The sequence below is a fragment of the Pan troglodytes genome, chromosome 7 (genome assembly GCF_028858775.2).
Source record: "Pan troglodytes isolate AG18354 chromosome 7, NHGRI_mPanTro3-v2.0_pri, whole genome shotgun sequence".
NCBI lineage: Eukaryota > Metazoa > Chordata > Mammalia > Primates > Hominidae > Pan > Pan troglodytes.
Genome location: NC_072405.2, coordinates 31,263,341 through 31,276,841, shown reverse-complemented (window position 1 = coordinate 31,276,841; position 13,501 = coordinate 31,263,341). Strand labels below are relative to the sequence as shown.

The 13,501-nt window shown below is 44.0% G+C and overlaps 1 protein-coding gene across 1 annotated transcript in view; it reads left to right on the top strand.

The window, feature by feature from the left end:
- The first annotated feature begins 6,089 nt into the window (after positions 1 to 6,089).
- Positions 6,090 to 13,501, top strand: part of PEBP4 (phosphatidylethanolamine binding protein 4) — a 228,327-nt gene continuing 220,915 nt past the window's right edge. The window contains exon 1 of the mRNA XM_016959222.4: positions 6,090 to 6,272. The gene's annotated coding sequence lies outside the window, so the exon portion shown is untranslated. The remainder of the gene's footprint in view (positions 6,273 to 13,501) is intronic.

Below are 13,501 nucleotides of genomic sequence, written 5' to 3'. Positions count from 1 at the left end.
CAGGGTAAAGAGGAAGAAAGGTCAGAAGGCCCAGGAAGGCCGCTGTTGTGTTTCCTGAATTCTCAAATGACTTTCCCGGTGAAGAGCAAGAGCCTGGCCTTGTCCCAGACCCAGTCTTTATTCCTTGGCCGGTGTCTGCAAATGTTCTGACACACGGGCCAAGCCTCTCACGGCTCCCAGCGCACACTTGCTGTCGGTGGCTTTGGGCTTAATGACTTGGCTGCCTTCACTCCTCCACCGGGCAGTGTGACAGCCATCAGCCCTCAAACCGAAGGCTGCAATTGGTGCGAGGACTCATTGAAGAGGCGCTTCAGAGCCAGGGCCACTCTAATGAGACTCTGCAGCAATACCTAATCAGATGTCAGAGCTTGGGACTCAGACAGGCCTTGAAGGATTCTTTGCAAGAGTTCTAGTCCCCCTCACAGAGAAAAGGATGAATTCACGGTAAACAGCCTCCAAGACTCATTGCAAAATACCTTCTCTACGGTGAAGTCTTCCTCAATTCTGTTCTCACAAGTTTCCCTACTAGTTTACCCCTTTGTTATAGCCTTATCACAGGCTGTCTTGTTTTGGTGTTCGTTAGATAAATGTTTGTCTTTCCCATTAAACTGTGGAGGTGAATATTGTGTTGCATTTATTGTGGCAGTAAGCCTCAGAGCTTAGGATATTGCATTGTACGTGGCTAGGCAAGGAGTTTTTTTTTTTTTTTTAATTGAGATGGAGTCTCGCACTGTTGCCCAGGCTGGAGTGCAGAGGCATGATCTCAGCTCACTGCAACCTCTGCCTCCCGGGTTGCCAGGACTACAGGCGCATGCTGCCATGCCTGGCTAATTTTTTGTGTTTCAGTAGAGACGGGGGTTTCACCATGTTGCCCAGGCTGGTCTCGAACTCCTGAGCTCAAGCAATCTGCTGGGATTATAGATGTGCGCCACCGTGCCCAGGTGGCCCATGGATATTTAAATTGCCTGGGCAGCTACTCTACTCACCTTTCCCAGAAGGGATCAGCTAAACTCCGTTCTAGACCCAGCTTAAACCACTTTTTTTTTTTTTCTAGTTGCACACTGGTATAGTGGGAAGGGAGCACACAGCCTCCGAGGTACTCGACACCTGTCCTGGAAAGGACCCCAGTGGAAATCTGTTGATTAGATGCATGCATGAATTAATAAGATGAGACGCAGGAGAGGTATCAAAGAGGGAAGATCCAAAGTGTCACAGTTCGGGTGAACTGAATCAAAGAGATACAGCCCGCACAACAAAGGTTCGCTGTCCACAGGCCTTTGGACTGAGGCTGGAAAATCCAAGTGGCCCAAGACACCCTCGTGCAGGGAGGAAGCATACAGGCTTTGGATTCAGGCAGATCTGGGTTGGGATCCAGCTCTTCCATTCACTAGCTGTGTGACCTTGGATAAAGTTTTCAATCCCACCAAGCTTCAGCTGTAAAGCAGGGTAAGAGTCCCCATGCCAAAGGGCTGTGGGAGGAGGAAATGGAACAGTGCTGGTTACACGCGCTTACATGCTCCTTTGCACACAGTGAGTGCTCAGTCAATAAAAGCTGTTGTTGTCATTGGAACAGCTCTAGGGGCACAAAGCATCCACGTGGAGCAAAGACGTGGAGGCAGAGAGTGGGGATGGAAAAGACTATCCCCAGCCTTGCCTTTCTACAGAGAAGCTCAGGAAACAGGACGGGCGGTATCTGAGCTCCTTGGGCCTATTGCAACATCTGTTTGCCCTGCAGTTTTCTCTGGAGGCTCTCCAGGAAAGTGACAGGCCTTATTTAGCACAAGATGATGGAAGCTGACACTGGCTAGCTGAGAAGATCTTGTGGTTCCTCCGCAGATCAACAGCCCCAAGGAGCCCCTTATGGCACTGATTGCCTGGAAGAGATGCCCTTACTGAACTATCATCCCTTGGCACCTCCTGAGCTGCTGTCTTGCAGTTTTGATGGATCCCCTCTCTTTTTGTTCTCATCAGAGTTAGAATTTTTCTTGGTTTAAGAGGGGAAAGATAAGGCTGGGCACTGTGGGTTATGCCTGTAATCCCAGCACTTTAGGAGGCCAAGGTGAGAGGATTGCTTGAGCCCAGAGGTTCGAGACCAGCCTGGGCAACATGGCAAAACCTCGTCTTTACAAAAAAAAACAAAAAACAAAAAAATTACCCAGGTGTGTTGGCACGTGCCTGTAGTGCCAGCTACCCAGGAGGCTGAGGTGGGAGGATTGCTTGAGCCTGGAGGGTTGAAGGCTGCAGTGAGCTGTGATCGCATCACTGCACTCCAGCCTGGGCGGCACAGCAGGATCCTGTCTCAATAAAGAAATAAGAGGGAAAAGATGGAATCAAACATACTATGTGTCAAACACCCGTGCTCACCCTTCCCCTTCCTCGTCTGCATGGCCCATGGGTTAGTACACCCACTCTAAAGATGAGGAAACAGGAATAGAAAGAATAGGAAGCTTGACTAAGGCACAAGCTGGCAGTGGTAGGTCCATGCCCAAAGCACATATCTTCTCTCTTAAAAAGGAGTTTTGCCAGTATAGGCTCTCTTCCCATAGTTTCGGGCCAGGAATGTTGGTGCCAGCCTGAAGCCTCTCCACTATGACCTTGTTAACCTCACAGAAACCCACAATGAGAAATGGGTTAGTTAGGAGGACTTGCTGGAGAGAAGACAAGTGCGTAAGTCAGCTCTTATTTAAGGAAGAATCAACTTTTCAGCATGCCCCAGTTTCCCATCTGTAGAATAGTCTCCTGTCTTCTATCCAGCTCTTGGAGATGTTGTAAGGCTGAGTGACAATACGAAAGGGGGGCATCCCATGCTGCCCAGGGTTCCCCGATCCAGCCTAAGACTTGCACGCTGTCCCCACCCCACCTCTCTTGGTCCCTTGTGTTTTGTACTCCAACAATCACATCCTGCTCCTTGTCCACCAGCCTCCGCACCCTTCTGCCCCAGTGCCTTCTCACCTCCTCCTGTCCCTCTCGCAAAGCCTTTTCTGACCCTCACTCCGTAAGAGAATCATACCTTCTGTCTTGATTGTATTGGTGGGATTTTAACTGACAGAGGTTAAAAGTGACAACATAAAGAGGCCAATGTCACTGAAAGTATTTATTATCTATAGTCTCCAAGAGAAGGGGCACACCATATCATGCAGGGCCACATGGGGAAGCAGCTGGTAGGTCAGGAGGCAGGAGGAACCGGGACAAAGTAGAGCCCTGATTGTGTTTCCTATGGGAAGGAAAGAAGGAAGGGGCAGGTTGGGTGGCTGAGCTGGTTAAGGATTGGCTGGTTTGTATGATGTTGGTCTGGGGTGATTTAGGGCAGGGGGAATATTGGCTCGGTGTGACAGTAGATAAAGGAGGTGGTTGGGGGTTGGGGAATGAATTGGCTGATGTGCACATGAAAGGCAAGTTCACAGGCAAGTTATTTACTATCTCTAGGAATTAGCTAGCCCTGGGAGGGACAGTCTCTTCCAGGCCAGCAGGGCCCTCAAGATGTCAAACCATCATAAAATACAGAAAATTAAAAACATAGCCGGGCACAGTGGCTCACGCCTGTAATCCCAGCACTTAGGGAGGCCGAGGCGGGAGGGATCACCTGAGGTCGGGAGTTCAAGATCAGCCTGACCAACATAGAGAAACCCCGTCACTACTAAAAATACAAAATTAGCCGGGGTGGTGGCACATGCCTGTAATCTCAGCTACTCGGGAGGCTGAGGCAGGAGAATCGCTTGAACCCGGGAGGCAGAGGTTGCGGTGAGCCGAGATCGCGCCATTGCACTCCAGCCTGGGCAGCAAGAGTGAAACTCCGTCTCAAACAAAACAAAACAAAATTTAAAAAAACATGATTGGCTGGGCACAAGGGCTCACACCTCTAATCCCAGTGCTTTGGGAGGCCAAGGCAGGAGGATTGCTTCAGCCCAGGAGTTCCAGACCAGCCTGGGTAACATAGCGAGACTCCTATCTCTACAAAAATTTTAAAAATTAGCTGGACAAGGTGGTGTGTGGACTGTAGTCCTAGCTATGTGGGAAGATCCCTGGAGTCCAGGAGTTCAAGGCTGAAGTGAGCTATGATTGCACCACTGCACTCCAGCCTGGGCAACAGAGTAAGACCCTATCCTCTAAAAAACTTTTTTTAAAAAACATGATTAACACACCCTCCTCTTTAATCTGGGAGTGCTTCTATGACTGAACTCAGCACACAGTCGGTGATTTTGTTTTTTTTTTGAGATGGAGTCTCACTCTGTTGCCTAGGCTGGAGTGCAGTGGTGTGATCTTGGCTCACTGCAACCTCCACCTCCCAGGTTCAAGCAATTCCCCTGCCTCAGCCTCCCAAGTACCTGGGATTATAGTGTGTGCCACCACACCTGGCTACTTTTTTTGAAGTTTTAGTAGAGATGGGGTTTCACCATGTTGGCCAGGCTGGTTTCAAACTCCTGACCTCAAGTGATCCGCCCACCATGGACTCCCAAAGTGTTAGGATTACAGGCATGAGCCACTACACCCGGCCCACAGTTGGTGATTTTGTTTTCTGTGTTTTTTTGTTTTGTTTTGTTTTCTTTTCTTTAGACAGTCTCACTCTAGGCTGAAGTGCAGTGGCACAAAGATGGCTCACTGTAGCCTCTACCTCCCAGGCTCAAGCATTCCTCCCTCCTCAGCCTCAAGGTTTGCACTACCACGCATGGCTAATTTTTTTCTTTCTTTCTTTCTTTTTTTTTTGTAGAGACGGTGGGGCGGTGGTGGGTTGGGGGGTGGGGGGGTTCTCACTATGTTGCCCAGGCTGGTCTTGAACTCCTTGATTCAAGCAATGCTCCTGCCTCAGCCTCCCATTGTGTTGGGATTACAGGTTTGAGCCACCACACCTGGCTGTTTGTTTGTTTGGATGCTCATCTCCCTTCTAAGCTGTGAGCTTATCAAGAGCGGGATCCTCACCTTGTTCATCTTTGCACCTTCAGCACCTGCCGCATGCCTGCTATTTATCTAGATTGAATACAAGGACTCCCCAGCCTGGCTGCATATGAGAGTCACCTGGGAAGCATTTGAAACCCTCCATGTCTAGGCTTCACCCTCCGAAATTTTGGTCTAATTCACCTGGGGTGGGGCCAGGCATTGTTGTTTTTCAGGAATTCCTCAGGTGCTCTACTGTGCAAAACTACTGGGTAAGTGTTTCACTTCTCATTGATTTGTTGATTTTCCTGGGAGGAATTCTCTAGAAAGAAAGTAAGGAGATGGTTCCAGGTGTGGTCATTTAAAACACAGCAGGAAACCCAGGACCTGAAAACCACGTACTTGCCCTGGGCTTAGTTACCTGATTGGCAGAACCTTACCCAAGTGTGAGCCAGCCTGGAAGACCTGGGTCTGAGCCAGGTGGTGGTGGTCTCCATTATTCTGCAGGCTCCAGGCCACACTTGTTGGGGAAGGGGATGATTCTAAATCCCCGCGATGGCCAGGTGCGGTGGGTGGCTCACACCTATAATCACAGCACTTTGGGAGGCCAAGGCCGGTGGATCACCTGAGGTCAGGGGTTTGAAACCAGACTGGCCAATGTGGTGAAACCCCGTCTCTACTAAAACTACAAAAAAATTAGCTGGGCATGGTCGTGGGTGCCTATAATACCAGCTTCTCAGGAGGCTGAGGCATGAGAATCGCTTGAACCCGGGAGGCACAGGTTGCAGTGAGCCCAGATCGAGCCATTGCACTCCAGCCTGGACAACAGGAGTGAAACTCCGCCTTAATCAGTCAATCAATGCCCGCAGACTGGGAGCTCTGAAGATAGTTGTCAATCCCGGTCTCTCCTGTCTGTGGCTGAGGGCCTGTTGCTCTCCGTGGTCAAACGTTGGCCATCTTTCCCTGGACGCTGGTCTCAGTGGTTCCTCCCTCCAACCTTCTGCACCTGTCTCTGCGGCCTTCTTTTCCTGCATCTCTAGTGTCCCTTCTGCCTGACTCTTTGTGCATCTTGAAAGGAGAAACGGTAAGAGAATTGTCTCCGCAGTTTCCACTCTTTTCCTTAGAATCCTTGTAAGGAGGAATGCTGGCAAACCCACCCATTCTTTTTTTCCTATTCTCTCCTGCCCTACATATCGGCTCCTCCCTGGAACTCCCCTGGAACTTTCTGCAACTGTCTCCCCAACCGCCAACAGCTCCCTCCTGTCCTGTGGCTCTAGGAACCTTACTGAACCTCTCAAACTCTCAACATCCGCTGGCTCTGATTACCTTAAGGGCCCAAACTGAGGGGCACCCTGGAGGGAACTTTCTCCCCTCGTTCTCCAGGCCAGAAACCTGTCAAGGTGTGTACCTTCCCGCAGCCAGCACCCAACAGCTCCCACACTGTTCTGGACAAGTGACAAGGGCTCTTCTTCCCTGTTTGTGTGCGGTAGGAATTTGTTTCGAGAGAGAGGAGACAGAGGAGAGAAAAAACACCTTGGCCTAGGGAGCTGTTAGAAATTCGTGGTAAAGCCTGGGCGTGGTGGCTCACGCCTGTAATCCCAGCACTTTGGGGGGCCGAGGCAGGCAGATCACGAGGTCAGGAGATCAAGACCATCCTGGCTAACATGGTGAAACCCCGTCTCTACTGAAAATACGAAAAAATTAACCAGGCGTGGTGGTGGTCACCTGTAGTCCCAGCTACTCGGGAGGCTGATGCAGGAGAATGGCATGAACCCGGGAGGTTGGAGCTTGCTGTGAGCCAAGATCGTGCTGCTGCACTCCAGCCTGGGTGACAGAGCAAGACTCCATCTCAAAAAAAAAAAAAAAAAAAAAAAAAGAGAAATTCATGGTAAAGGTGGTGTTTCCAATTTTTTCACTCTAGTGTGATGTGAGCACATCATTTGAGGCATTATTTGTGACTTTCTTCATGGCGTTTCTAGGTGCCTATCTGTGAGCCTCAAACATTTCTCTAATTCTCCTCAGAAAGGCCACTTTGGTGAATTTCTCCCTGCCTGAATTTTGGGCTGCGATGAGCCTCACTGATTTCAGGCAGGCCTTACTTCTGACAGATTTAGTGAGTTTCTTTCCTTTGTGAGGTCCTCACTCTCCCTTCCATGATATAGGAAGAAGGATCCCCATTTCCTCCCACCCTGAGAAATGTAGGGGGAACCAGAGATTGATTCTGCCCCTGCAAAGAGGGGCAAGGTAAATATATAGCTTCACTAGGCTTTAAGTTCAATTCTCACCTCCACCAGATGGACAAAACGTTCAAGCTTTCAAGGGTGACATGACGGCAGGTGATTGCGTGAGGCACCACCATTTCATAGCCCCTCTGGAGCCTGCCATTCCATGGGTGAAGTGATTCATTAATAGATGCAACGTGCATCTATTAATGAAATGGGCTTATTAAGTCAACTGTTGATTGCTGAGACCAACAAGCTGGGGCTACCTAAAAGAAGAATTTGTGTCCCTAGAGTGGAAAGGTCCTGGCCCCCAGCCTCTGGCCCGAGGTCTAGCAGGACCTTTGGATAAATGGAGGGGTGAGGGAAGGGGTCAGAGCTGGGTTTATCTCACAGACACTCTCCTGACTCCTGGGGAATAAAATTGTTGGGAAAATCCAGCCCTGGAGCTCTCTTTGCCAGCCCCATCATTGCCACCATGAATTCCTCTGTCTTCTGCTTGGTAGAAGGAAAGAGAACATCTCGTAAAACAACAGCAAGTGCAGATACCCGTAACAGAGCATTCCTCATTCCTTCCTCCCATTTCTTAGACATTGCTAGCATTCATGAACTTAACAATAAGCCATAATCACTTGAGACATTCTTGTTCTTAACTATTTTAAACAAACAGTTATCTATAAGGCCAATTAAGAATAATAAAGGTAAAATATTTTCCTTTACTTCCATTTAGTCCATCTTCATTGTTCTTCCTTTCTTTATGTAGAGCCAAGATTTCATTTTCCTTTTCATTGAAGGGCTTCTTTTAACATTTCATGCAAGGCAGGTGTAAGGGCAAAATCTTCTCTGTTTTTCTTTGTCTTCATATCCTCTCCACCTTTGGAGAAAAATTCCCCTGGATACAGATTCTAGGTTGATTGAAGTTTTAACACTTTTTAAAATATTTCACTCCATTCTCTTGTTGCTTGCCTGGTTTGTGATGGGAAGTTTGATATAATTCTTATTGTTCATTTAGAAGTAAGCCCCACTCCCTGAGAAAAAAACAAAAGAAATTATATTTTTATACTTTTACATTTCAAGACAATTTTCAAATTGGTCATCTGAAATGAAAGGTACATAAAAAGCAACAAAGAGTTGATAACAAAAGATGGCCCAAGTGCATGTTGGGTGACTTTGGAATTCTTTCTCTGTCTCTAAGTAGGACAACCAAAGGTCAGAATAGTTCCTTTACAGCATACGGTTTTTATATGTGCGTGCTTATTTATGTAACGATTTATTAAGCATCTGCTATGTTCATAGTGCTGTGGGGAATGCAGAGACAAATGGGGCCCTCACAGAATGAAGTATGTGCACAGAAAACTAGAGCAGAAGGCAGAAATCAATGAATGGGAGGTGGGAGGAGCAGCTCTGCTCCTGGAGCTTCAGTGAGACCCACATCTATAATGGGGGGAGAAGTGTGACCTTTAGGAATTCAATATCCACCCCTCCCTCTCTGATTTTCTCCCTTTCCCAATCCCCGAGGGGTAACGGAGCATCTGCTGGTCCCAGGCACTGTACTGGTGGCAGACACAGCAATTCTCAGGCTACATGGGGTCCCTCCTCCGTGAAGGTAACAGCCTAGTGACAAATACAAGGAAATAAACAAAAATGGCCAGATACTATTATACTGTCCTGGTGGAAGTACTGCAGATGCTGTCTGCAGATATGACAAGATACCCAGGAAGGTACCCTAAAGGAAGTGATGTTTAAATAGCACATGAAGGTGAGCAAAAGTAAGCCAGGTGGGTCATGGGGCAGGAGATGAAGGTGTCCGTTATAGACAGAATGGTTTGTGCAAAAAGGCCTAGAGGTGGGAGAGAGCACAGCTGATTGGGAAGACAGAGAGTAGTCCACACAGGCTGAACAAGAGGTCTACACAGTGAAGAGGACGGAGTGGCCAGTGTTGTCGAAGGGGGTTCTAGAGAACACCAGTTCCTGGGATTTTTTTTTCTCTCATTCTGCAGGTTGTCTCTTCACTGTCTCGATAGTGTCCTTTGATGCCCAAAAGTTTTCCATTTTCATGGAGTTCAATTTGTCAGTCTACTTTTGCTGCCTCTGCTTTTGGTGTCCTATGTAAATCAATGCCAAATCCAATGTCATGAAGATTTCCCCCTGTGTTTTATGCTAAGAGTTTTGTGGTTTCAGCTCTTACATTTAGATCTTGATCCATTTTGAGTTAATTTTTATATCTGGTATAAAGCAAGGATCCAACTTCATTCTTTTGCATGTGGCTATCCACTTGTCTCAGAATCATTTTCAGCACCCTTGCTGAAAATCATTTGAACACACACACACACACACACACATACATACACATACACACATATGAGGGTTTATTTCTGGGCTCTCTAGTCTATTCTGTTGGCCTATTTATCTGTCTTTATGCCAGTACGAAACTATTTGGATTACTGTAGCTTTGTAGTAAGTTTTGTAATCAGAAAGTATGAGTTCTTCAACTATGTTTTCTTTTCAAGATTGTTTTGACTATTTGGGGTCCCACAAGATTATATATAAATTTTAGGATAGGTTTTTCTATTTCTGTAAAAAAAAATTGGCATTTTCATAGGAGTTGCAATTAATCTGTAGGTCACTTTGAGTAACTTTGTCATTTTAACAATATTAAGTCTTCCACTCCATGAGCATTGAATGTCTTTACATTTATCTCTTCTTTAATTTATTTTAGCAAAATTTTGTAGTTTCAGTGTGCAAGTCTTTCACCTCCTTGGTTAAGTTTATTCCTAGTTTATTCTGCTTTATGTAATCATAAACAGAGTTGTTTTCCTAATTTCCTATTTGAATTCTTCATTTTTAGAGCAAAGAAATGCATTTGATTTTTGTTTGTTGATTTTGTAAATTACAACTTTACTGAATTTGCTTATTAGCTCTAACAGTTATTCTTTTTTAAAAAATTAGAGTTTTCTATATGTAAGATTGTCATCTGCAAACAGATAATTGTACTTCTTCCTTTCTAATTTGGATGCCTTTTATTTCTTTTCCTTGCATAATTTCTCTGGCTAGAACTTTCTATATATGTTGAATAAGAGTGGCAAATGCATACATCCTTGTTTTGTTCCTGATCTTAGAGGAAAACTTGAAGTCTGTCACCATTGAGTATGTTGTTATCTGTGGGCTTTTTGTACATGGCCTTTATCATATTGAGGAAGCTTCTTTCCCTTCCTAGTTTGTTTTTATCATGGAAGTGTGTTGAGTTTTGTCAAATGCTTTTTTTGCATCAATTGAGATGACCATGTAGTATTTTTCCCTCATTCTATTAATGTGGTGGTATTATGTTGATTGGTTTTTATATGTTGAATCATGCTTGCATTCCAGAAATAAATCTCACTTGGTTATGCTGTATAATCCTATCAGTGTACTGTTGAATTATCTATGCTAATATTTTGTTGGGGACTTTTGCATCAGAGTTTCTAAGGGATATTGCTTTGTGGTTTTCTTTTCTAACTTTGGTTAGAAAATTGGCTTTGGTACCATAGTAACGCTGGCTTCACAGAGTGAGTCAGGGAGTATTCTCTCCAATGTTTTGGAAGAGTTTGAGAAGGATGAGTGTTCATTCTTCTTTAAATGTTTGGTAGAAATCACCAGTAAAACTATCTGGTTCAGAACTTTTCTTCACTGGGGCATTTTTGATTACTGCTTCAATCTTCTTACTAGTTGTGGATCTATTCAGGCTTTCCATCTCTTTATGATTCAGTCTTGGTAGGTTTTATGTTTCCAGGAATTTGTCCATTTCATCTGGGTTATCAAATTTATTACATAACCAACAACCTTACCCATTGTTTATATTAATCTCTTATCACCCTTTTTATTTCTGTAAAATATTATTTATTTATATTTTTATTTTTATAAATTTTAGAGTAATCGCTTCATTTCTTATTTTAGTAATTTGAGTCTTCTCTGTTTTTTAATTAATCTGGCTGATAGTGTCAATTTTACTGATGTTTTTCAAAGAACCAACTTTTGGTTTTGTTGATTATCTGTTTTTCTGTTCTCTATTTTATGTCTGTTGCAATCTTTAGTATTTCTTTCTTTCTGCTAGCTTTGGGTTATCTTGTTCTTTTTTTTTTTTTTTCCCTAGCTCCTTAAGGTGTAAATTTAGGTTGTTGATTTGAGATCCTCCTTCTTTTTTAATATAAGCATTTACAACTTCTCAATGTAAGCTTTTATAGCTATTTTACAGCATGTACAGCTTTCACTGCATCCCATACATCTTGGTATACCAGTTGAGTTTCCCTTATCGAAAACACTTGGGACAAGAAGTATTTCAAATTTCAAATTTTTCAGATTTTAGAATATTTGCATATATGAGATATTTTGGAGATGGGACCTAAGTCTAAACATGAAATTTATTTATGTTTATATACACCTTATACACAGCCTAAAGATAGTTTTATACAATATTATTAATAATGTTGTGCATAAAACAAAGTTTTGACTGTGACCCATCACATGAGGTCAGGTGTAGGATGTTTTCACTTGTGGTATTCCATAGGCCTTCAAAGTTTTGAATCCTGAAGCATTTCAGAATTCCAATTTTTGGCTTAGGGATGTATTGTGTTTTTTGTTTTTGAGACAGTCTCACTCTGCCGCCCAGGCTGGACTGCAGTGGAGTGATCTCAGCTCACTGCAACCTCTGCCTCCCGGGTTCAAGCAATTCTCCTGCCTCAGCCTCCCAAGTAGCTGGGATGGGACTACAGGTGCCTGCCACCGTGCCCAGCTAATTTTTGTATTTTTAGTAGAGACATGGTTTCTCCATGTTGGCCAGGCTGGTCTTGAACTCCTGACCTCAAGTGATCCACCCACCTCGGCCTCCCAAAGTGCTGGGATGACAGGTGTGAGCCACCATGCCCAGCCAGCCTCCCATTTCTTTAATTGGTCTTCTGCCTAGTTGTTCTATTCACTATTAAAAGTGGACTACTGAAATCTCCAGTTACTGTTGTTAAGCTACCTATTTTTCCCTTCAATTCTATCCTTGTGTGCTTATATATTTTGGATCCCTGATGTTTGGTGCATATAGGTTTATAACTGTTATGTCTTCTTGGTGAATTGATTCTTATCAATATACAATGCCCTTCTTTGTCTCTTGTAGAACTAAACTTTAAAATCTGTTTTGTCTGATATTAATATAGCCATCCCTGTTCTCTTTTCGTTACTGTGTACATCTTTTTAAATCCTTTCTCTTTCAATCTATTTGTGTCCTTAGAGCTAAAGCAAGTCTATTGTGGACAGTATATAATTAAATCATTTTTTAAAAATCTAATCTGCCAGTTTATAACTTTTGACTGAGGCATTGAACCCAATTAAATTTAAATTTAAATCGATTTACTGATAGACAATGACTCAATGACTTATTTTGCCATTTTGTTATTTGTTTTCTGTATGTTTTAGCTCTTCTTGCTTGCTTGCTTGCTTGCATTCTTAAGAGATGGGGTCTCACTATGTGGCCCAGGCTGGCCTCAAACTCCTAGGCTCAAGTGATCCTCTCACCTCAGCCTCCCAAGCAGCTGGAACTACAGGCATGTGCCACTGCATCTGGCTGCTTTTCAGCTTTTTGTGTTCCTCATTTCCTCCATTTCTACCTTTCTTTACATTTAGTTGATTTTTTTTGTAATGACATGTTTTATTCACTTCTCATTTCCTTTTGTGTATATTCTATAAATACATTTTGTGGTTACCATGGGAATTACATATAACATCCTAAAGTTATAATGATCTAATTTGAATTGATACTAACTTAACTTCAATTGCATACAAACATTTTACTTATACGGCTTTGTGCCCCCCATTTTGTGTTACCGATGTTACAGTTTACATTGTTATATACCTACTAACAAAGATTTATAATTATGTTATTCATTGTCTTTAAATCCTGTGCTATAATTTAGATATTTGTGCCCCGCAAAACTCATGTTGAAATTTGATCCCCAGTATTGGAGGTGGGGCCCAATGGGTGGTGTTTGCGTCTTGGGGGCAGACCTTTCATGAATAGAATGCAGTTCCAGGGGAGTGCATTCTCACTTTATTAGTTCCATGAGAACTGGTTGTTAAAAAGAGCCTGGCACCTCCCATTTCTCATTCCTGCTTTCTATTTCACTGTGTGATTTCTGCACACTCCAGCTTCCCTTTCCCTTCTAAAATGAGTGGGAAAAGGCTGAGGCTTTCACCAGTTGCCCAGTCTTCCGGCCAGCAGAATTGTGAGCCAAATAAACCTCTTTATCAATTATCCAGCCTCAGGTATTCATTTATAACAGCACTAAATGGACTAAGACATTCTGTATTTAAAAGTGGAATTACAAACCAAAATTACAATAATACTGGCTTTTTAATTTGCTGTGTGTTTACCTCAAACAAAGGTCTTG